The following is an 8,970-nucleotide window of genomic DNA, read 5'->3' as shown; positions in this document are numbered from 1 at the left end:
CGGTCTTGCTTGGGTGCCCTCTTCCATGGCTCAGCTGTACTAACTCTTACGATGTTCCACTTGCCTGGGCCCGGAGACATTCAGACTTTCAGGGATCAGTGGTTCCCTGCCTGTGCCGTGGCCCAGTCAGGAGGTGGCAAAAGGATGGGGAGGGATAAAGGTCAGACAGCTGCATACCCATAGGGTTTGACCCCCTCCCCCGCCGCCCCAAAGGAATCAATCAAGCCTCTATTCAATGCCCAGCCCTGACTGAACTCACCTCAGCTAAAGTGAGAGAGGGGAGAGGGGCTCCTAGACTCAAAGGTCTCTCAGCCCTCCCCCCCCCCTTGCTAAGAGCAGGACTCCTGAAGTGGAACCTTGCCAGCCTAACCTAAACAGCCCCTTCCTGGCCTCTGAGGAACATGATGGAGGTGGGGGCAACTACTCACTCCTGGATTAAAGCCTCCATTTTCATGCTTCTTGTACCGGAACACCCCTGCCAAGAAGACTAACTCCTTATCACCATCCCCAGGGCTTACACATTAATCAGAGCCCAGTCAGGTGATTTTCTGGGGGCTCTGTCCCCATGAGGCACTGATGACCGCTGAGCAGCACTCAGCCATCCATGAAGCAGAGCTGTGGGGGTAGACTTCAGTGCCCTCTGCCCAGTCCTCTGCCCCAGCCCCTCCCCAGGTCTCCACCTGACCCCTCACAGCCCTTTAGCCTTGGCCTGTCCCCTAGACCCCATCTACCATTGCTCTGAGCTACTTTTATCATAAAAGCGCTGGTTTTGTTCTCAGAATCCAAGGAGGATGGGGAGGTCTGTGTGTGTGTTAGGGGGAAGCTGGGAATTGGGACAGTCACCTCTGAGTGACGGAGAGAGGCATGGACCTGACTTTGACCTGTGTGCCTTAGACAAGTGATATAAAATCTCTGGGTCTCAACATCTTCATCTGTATAGTGGGAATGATTAGATGTGTGTATGTATGGTTGTATGTATGTATAGATGGATATATAGATAGATAGATACTACGGTGTTTCCCAAAAATAAGACCTAACCGGATAAGCCCTAGCATGATTTTTCAGGATGACATCCCCTGAACATAAGCTCTAATGAGTCTTTTGGAGCAAAAATTAATATAAGACCCAGTCTTATTTTTGGGGAAACACGGTAGAAGCTTTGCAAGCCTCCAGTGAGATCATGAGTATTTAAAAATTGCTGAAGATAAGGAATATCTACAAGAAAACATTTAAGTCACTCCTGGCTTCTTTTATCAGGATTTGGGCAGGCCCAGGTGCTGAGGGATGACATGTCTAGTTGTTAAGTCTTGGAAGCCAAGAATATCATAGTTGTCATAGCTTAGACAGTGTTTTTCAATCATTCAAAAACTTCTGATATATAATGTTGGAAATGGCCTAAAATATTTTTAAAAGGTCATTTTGGCACTTTTTATATATGATAAGTGTTTTTCAGTTAAAACATATATATCATAGAAATATATTATTAAATATTATATTATAGAGTTCATTTAAATTAAACATTTATAATGTATAAAGACTAATTTTGAGTTTTTCTAGGGTAACTGCCACTTACTATTTAAGGAAAAGCATGATCTGTTGGATAATATCATGTTTAAATTAGGATTGAGTATATTTAAAAGTGGATGTATGCTGTTTTACACTTTAGAACGTCAACAATTGTCAAAAACCGTTTTAGGACGTGATGTGTGGAATCCTCGCATTCTGTATCATGAAAAATCAGCTGATTCCTTGTCATCCATTGCAAATGTGGTTTCTACATGATGGAAGAGAAGGTTCCAGGCTGTTTTTTTCTAAGCACATCTCCACACATAACACAGTGCAGCTATACGTAGTCTCCATTTCCAATAAAAGCCAAGCTGAATTGGAAAGAATCAGCCCTTTCTTGTTTTTCTTTTTAACTTTAACTTTAACTTTTTTCAATTACAGTGGACATTCAATATTATATTAGTTTCAGATCTACAGCATAGTGGGTAGACATTTATATACCTTATGAAGTGATCCCCCTGATAAGTCTAGTACCCACCTGGCACCATATATAATCATTATAATATTATTGACTATATTCCCTAAGCTGTACTTTACATCCCTGTGACTATTTTCTAACTGCCAATTTGTACTTAACCCCTTCACCCTTTCCCACCCAATCCAACCCCCTGTTATCTGGCAATCATCAGTTTGTTGTCTGTGTCTATGAGTCTGTTTCTATTTTGTTTATTCATTTATTTTGTTTTTTAGATTCCACATATTAGTGAAATCATATGATATTTGTCTTTCTCTGTCTGACTTATTTCACTTAGCACAATACTCACTAGCTCCATCCATGTTGTTGCAAATGGTAAGATTTTATTCTTTTATGGCTAATATTCCATTGTGTATATGTACCACATCTTCCTTATCCAGTCATCTATCGATGGGCACTTAGGTTGCTTCCATATCTTGGCTACTGTAAATAATGCTGCAATGAACATAGGGATGCATATATCTTTTCAAATTAGAGTTTTGGATTTCTTCGTATAAATACCCAGAAGTAGAATGGCTGGGTCACAAGGTAATCCTATTTTTAACTTTTTGAGGAACCTCCATACTGTCTTCCATAGTGGCTGCACCAATCTGCAATCTCAGTAACAGTGCAAGAGGGATCCTTCTTCTCCACATCCTGGCCAGCACTTGTTTGTTGATTTATTGATGATAGCCATTCTGACAGGTGTGAAGTCATATCTCATTGTGGTTTAATTTGCATTTCCCTGATGATTAGCCCTTTCTTGTTTTGTTTTTATATCATTTTTGAAGAACCCAAGACATCCTGCTGTGCTTTAAAATAATATTGAACAGATGAATGCAAATGAGCCTGGCAATGAGCACTTTGATGCAAGTTGTTGGGTTCTTATGCTTCAGTATCAGTATTTTTTCTACTTTTCCTAATGGACAAACCAGCAATTGTGGATAGACTTAAGACAATAAATGAAAGCATCTAAAAACGATTTAAAGTTGTTTAATGGTCAAAAAATACGCATTGACTATTGAGTGTAGCTGAGTAAGAAGCTGAACCCTCCAGAGACTGAGTCACAAGTACCATTTGTTCACTCAGTAAGCACTCACATTGCTCTAGTGGAAAAGCGTTTTAATTTGTTTAACTTACTTTTGAATAGCTAATAGGGTTAGGTGGTTATAAATGCACAAACTACAATAGCAAAGTGGAATTGCTGGGTCAGAGTGAATGCATTTATAATTTCGATAGCTGTTGCCAAATTGTTCTCCAGAGGGTTTGCTCCAATTATATGCTCAGCAGGGAGATCTGAATGCTGTTTCTTTGCCAACGTTTGATATTTGCCAATCTGATATGTATAGAAATGGTATGTCAGTGCTGGTTTAAATATGCAATTTTCTTATTGCAGGTGAGGTTGGGCATCGTTTCAAATGTTTGAGAGTCATTTGAATTGTCCGTTGATATTCTTTGCTCACTTTTTTCTATTGAAGATTGTGGGGTTTTTAAAAAATTGATTTGTAGGAGCTCTTCACATATTAGGGAAATTAGCTGTATGTTTATGACAGTAAACACAAATACTTTTCCAAGTTTGCTGTCTCTGGTTTTCTTTATGATAGCTTCTGCCACGCAGAAATTAAATTGTTTTGTTTGTTTGGAGTTGAATGTATCCAGCTTTCATTTTATGATTTTGTGGCACAGTCAGGAAGACCTTCAGGGTGAGAAAAGTAATTATTTAATTTATTAAAACTTTAAGAAAATGAGATGGACATAGATCCCATCATCTCCTTTAACTAAAAGTCCCTGGCTAGGAAGACCTCGAGAGACCACAAGCCTGTGATTGGTATGTGCTGATTTACTCCAACCACTGACAGCATTGAACCAGAGTGAAGACGGAGGTGAGACACAGAGAGGAAAAGTCCACCCAGTTGGTGGAAAAGCAGCCCATCGGCCTTCTCTTTGGAGGCATTGCTGTTTCTTCTCATGCACTCCCCCCAACCCCACCCCATGGTGGGGAAGCTCAAACTGGACCATGTTTCTGCATGCCGCACCCCCTCCATGAGTGTGCTGGGAAGGAGGGAGAGAAAACTTCTTCTGGCTGCTAGAAGAAAAAGGCAGATTCTCCATGGGGAGCAGAACTGTGCTCTGAGCCCACAGGGAAAGGTCAGGCAGATGGGGGAGGAGCTGTCCCAGCATCTTCTCTGGGCCCCACCCCTTCCTGGAGCCCCTCCTTCCCAGTCAGAACGCCAGCCCTCATCCTAGCATCCTTCCGTGAGTGTAATCCTGAGGTTTGCTTCCTTTCATTACTGTCTGCACTTCTAAGAAGCAGGGCCGTAGTTTGCAGAGAGCTGGGTTTACCGAAAAGCTCATGAAACTCAAGAGTCAGGGTCTGTCTCACTCTCATGGGTCCTTCCCAGGCTGCCACAGCCTACAGCAATGTGTTCCCACGACCACATCTTTTTCTAGAAATTGCCATTTTGAATTACTTTTCTAAGAATCCCCCCTTTCAAATTGTTTGAGCTTCAGGCCCCACAATCCTCCGCTGATCTGCAGTGAAGCAACTACAGTGGTGGGATTCCAGGCAAGCTAGAGGAAAAGCTTTGTTTGGGAGCTGGGAATCTTCCTGCTGTCTCCAAAATCACCTCAAGCCAGAGATACCATCTTAGTCATAAGCTCAGGAGAGCAATCAGTGTTGGTTTTTTTTGTCACCAGTACCTCGAGTCTGACCCATAGAACTCGCTTTGCTGAGAGGACGAATGAATGAGTGAGTGAATGACATCTCCCAACTCTGCCAGGTGTTACAGCAGCACCTGGCTGCCTGCCCCCTTCTCAGCCCTTCTCAGAGGACATGGTTGAGAGAAGCCTACGTAGCCGGAAGGTGCTGGTTCCTTCCTCCTCCAGGCCCAGCTCAGCAGCCACTTCCTCTTGGCTGCAGTTAGAGGTGCAGGTGGCCCTCTGGTCAGTGGGCAGGGGTGGGTGGGTTGGAGGTGGACGAAGGTCCCTCTCTGTTTATTCCCTTAGGCCTGAGTGAGTAGTGGTGTCCTTCAATGAGAAGTGTCCAACTTTCTTGGAGTTGAGGTGGTTGTGTTTGTGTGTGTGTGTGGGGGGAGGGCGGAATGTGGGGGACAGTAGGAGTTTCTGAGAGAGAAGGAGAAGGGGAGGGAGCAGCAACCCCCAGCTCACATAGACTCTCCACCTGCCTCCCCCCAACTCTTGATTTCAGGTGGTAGTCCCCTTCTTTCCTTTCCTTCTGTCACCCCTGCCCTTCAATTCCTTCTTAACTAACAGCTGTTCCAGAGAATCGCCACTGAATCTGGACCAGACCTTAGTTCTACGCCTCCTTGGAATTTTTGGATGTGGTTAGCCTGGTATCTGTCCATCCACTCCTACTGTTCTGTCTCCTCTGCTCTCTTCTCAGCTCTGCAATTCCTGCTTCCAGGTCATGTTGGGGGCCGTGCCTCCCTCCTCAGACTGCCAGCTCTGTTCCCTGATAACTGTTGGCATTTAGGTAAAAGTTAAGAACAGAGTGGTTGGGCGGAGCACGTCACTCTGGGGGTGAGTGGAAACGGGGCTGTTACAAAGGCCCCGAGAAGGTGTCTGAACAGCACGTGAAAAGGAGTGAGGCAAGAAACTTGGACAGAGCAAGGCCCGGAATTGAAGGAGCTTGGTTTACCTCACCCAGGAGTTTGGACAGCAACAGATCTTTCTTTTGCTCCTCCTTTCCTCCCTCCCTCTCTCTCTCTCTTCCTTTCTTTTTTTCCTACCACTTTTTCTCTTCCCATATGAAAACAATGCATACTCCCTAAAATAACTTCGGGATATGCAAAAACCAAGTGTGAAGACAAGAATTTTGCCAATTCTCTGTCATTTCCCCAGGGCCTATTGTGGTGCCTGACATTCGATTGATGCTCAAAAAATACTTGATGACGTGGGTACTCTGCAGTATCCTGCAGGTACAACATGGGCAAGGTAGACGGGATTGTCCATCTTGGAGTCGCTATACTTAACCAATAACCGTAACCTGGCAGGTGCCATGGCAGGGAACTGTGGCAGAAACACCTAACATTAGGGTGGGGAATTCAGGGGGGGCTTCCTGGAGTGAGAGGTGCAGACACTGAGACCTGAAAGTCACAGCAGGAATTAGTCCCAGTGAGGGTGTTCCAGGCAGGGGGAACAGGATTGGGTGAGGCCCAGAGGCAAGAGAGCCCTGGGGTGTGTGTGTGGGGTGGGGGTAGCAGTGACTTTGAGGATGGAAGAGTTACAGGAGGGGAGCAGAAGTGGCTGCAAAGCAGAAGAGGGGTTACACCCCAAAGGCCAAAGTAAGAATATGGGGCTTTGTCTTGAGGACAGTGGCGGCAGTTTCAACAAGATAAACTGAGCTGTGATGAATTTTGTAGCAAAGAGAATGAATCCAGGGGGTCAGGGAACTAGGAGACAGGCAGGTGAGAGACTGTTACTTCAGGGGACAGAAGGGAGGGTGGTCTAGGCAAGAGCAAAAGGGACAGGGCAAAGCAGGATTTGTGGAGTCCTCACAAGGTACACAATGGTCTTGGGGGCTGATGTGCTGAGGGGGAGAAAGCGAGAGAAGAGTCTAGTAGGACTCCCAGGTTTCTGGCCTGGGCAAGGAACTTAATTTGTGGAGGGGGAAGGCCTGGGGACATTATGTAAAGGCTGCACAAATGCTACTTACTGCCAAGTCTTCTTACTATTCAAACGCAATGTTTGCATGTGGCTCGCAAATCACTGATGACTGATAGAAGTGACAGATAGATAGCCTGCCCTGGCACTCCGCTGGCTCTCATGCCCCTGCCCTCTCCTTACCAGCCTGTTCCTTCCTGTCTGAAAGGCTTGCCCCGGCTCTAGTTCTTGGTTTTTCTTCAAGGTCTCTTCTCCCTCTACTCGCTAGTTCTTAAGGAAGCAGACATTTTCCCTCCCTGGCCCTGGGCCAGCTGCCGGCCCAGGATTGCATGAGCCCTCCTCACTGTTACCTGCTCCTTGTTCATTCCTGCCAGAAATGCACCATCAGACCCAGAATCGGCAGCCCTAACTCACTTCCCCTTTCTCCCACCTGGGCTTTTCTGCTCACCTCTTAGGTCACTTGCCTGCCAGCTCCTTCCTTCCTCCTTGATTCTCTTCTCTCTCTTCTAAAGCTGCAGCTTCTTTGAAAATCTTCCCAACCCTTCAATGGCCCCCTTGATTCTGCATAAGTATATTCATGTGTGCACACACACAGGTGGACACAACCAGAGCTACAGGTCTTCTGTGACATAGCCAAGAGATCACCCTGACCTTGACACATACACCGAGGCACACACCCAGGTATGTGCAGCGACGTGCTAGGCTGGAAGCGTCCCAAGGCAGAGCCTGGTCTGATGTGTTTACTTCCAAAGCCTAGCACCCAGTGGGTGGGTGCTTAGTAAATATTTGTTGGATGAAGAGTGTGGCAGACACAGATGTGCTGTGCAGACCTCCCTTTGAGAAAAGTCATGGTGCCCGGTTGCAAGGGGTGCAGTGAACTGACGGTTCCAGTCGTTAGCTTCTTCAGGGACCCCAGGGTGAGGAGAGTGAGGCACCTGGGACACAAAATTTAAGGAGGTGCAGGCTCTCAGGGTCATGCAAGCACTGCCTTTCCTTTTGTGCTCGTCACCTGCCTCGCTGCTCTCTAGTTATGGCCTTGTGGGCCAATGACTGAGCACAGCAGCGAGTATAGGGCCCGGTCATTTCTGCTCAGCTCAGTCAGAGCTCCCTTAATGGGCAATCTTTGCTCTGGAGTTCCCCGTTGAGCAGGTAGAGAACTGTCAGAGCTGCCCAATCTTGCTTCTGCCTATTTCCTTGCGTGGAAGTCACTTCCCAGTCACCCTATCCCATGCCTTTCTCAGCCTCAGCAGCTGTTTCCTGGAGAACCTGATCTGATGAACAGGTGTATCCAGACTGCAAAAAATATACACATGCCGCTGTGAGGACCTCACACTCAGTCCTGAGCCCAGAGCCTGGTCTATACTAGATGCTCAATAAATCAATGAGTGTCTAAATGGGGAGGAAATCCCCAAGGCGTTTGAACACCTCCTGGGAAGCCAGTGACTACATATACCCGACTTGCTAGATGTCCCCAAGCTGGGGTTCCCATGGTGACTTTGAAGGCAATAATGGAAGTGAAAGAGCTACTTTGACGTTTAAATAGTTCCATAGAATTTATGCTTTTAGATGAGATAAGGCCATTCAGGTTAAGTTAAAGGCCTGATCCTTTGCTTTTGGCGGGAATGGTACTATCAGAGCCGTGTGGTAACTTGGGCTCATATTGAGATGAACAATGGTTCCCACTGGCACCTGCATAGAAACGTGTTTTTCACTGGGCATAATGGAGGCAGAGAAAAGGAGCAGGAAAGTTCATGGCTTTGGACTGTCGTACCAGACATCCTCAGGCAAGTCACTCTACGTCTCTGAGCCTGTTTCCCTACCTATCAAGTGGGATCTAGGAATGTCCCGTCCTGGTGGCTGTGAGGATAAGATGAGACAATACTATAAAGAGCTCACTGGAGTGTGTAGTCCTGAGCAGAGTGGCAGCTACTATTATCAGCAATGAACACCTATCAAAACCTTTTGAAACACGGTGTTGCTGGGCAGAAATGCCATGAGGTGTCCTTGGTGGCAATTGGCCTAACTGCCTCGAAGGGACCAGGTTGCACAGAGACCGTTCCCTTTGAGAGTAAGAGAGGACTTCAGTTCTGAGGCCACAGCAAACATGGGTATGAGCCGGGCCAAGCTCCTAAGAGACAGGAAAAGCTGGAAGAGTCAAGTGCACAGAGAATCCACAAGGCCCCGGCCCTAGGCCGAGCTTGGTGGGGAGTATAGGAAGTGGGAAGTCCATCTGTACTTACAGGATTAGGGTTTGGTCAGTGTCCCAGGGCTGTTCACCTCTATCAGCCTGAAGGACTAATACATGCAAATGATGTGGTATCTGGATT

General features: G+C 46.3%; 1 long non-coding RNA gene across 1 annotated transcript; it reads right to left on the bottom strand.

The window, feature by feature from the left end:
- Positions 1-3,125: 3,125 nt before the first annotated feature.
- LOC141571866 (uncharacterized) lies at positions 3,126-7,351 on the bottom strand. Its single transcript, XR_012496919.1, has 2 exons — positions 7,092-7,351; positions 3,126-3,716 (listed from the first exon to the last, which is right to left on the bottom strand). It is a non-coding gene; the product is annotated as an uncharacterized LOC141571866 (long non-coding RNA).
- Between the last annotated feature and the right edge of the window lie 1,619 nt (positions 7,352-8,970).

Source organism: Rhinolophus sinicus, linkage group LG05 (genome assembly GCF_036562045.2).
Source record: "Rhinolophus sinicus isolate RSC01 linkage group LG05, ASM3656204v1, whole genome shotgun sequence".
Lineage (NCBI taxonomy): Eukaryota > Metazoa > Chordata > Mammalia > Chiroptera > Rhinolophidae > Rhinolophus > Rhinolophus sinicus.
Note: the sequence above shows the minus strand (reverse complement) of the source record. Positions and strands in the feature narration are given on the sequence as shown.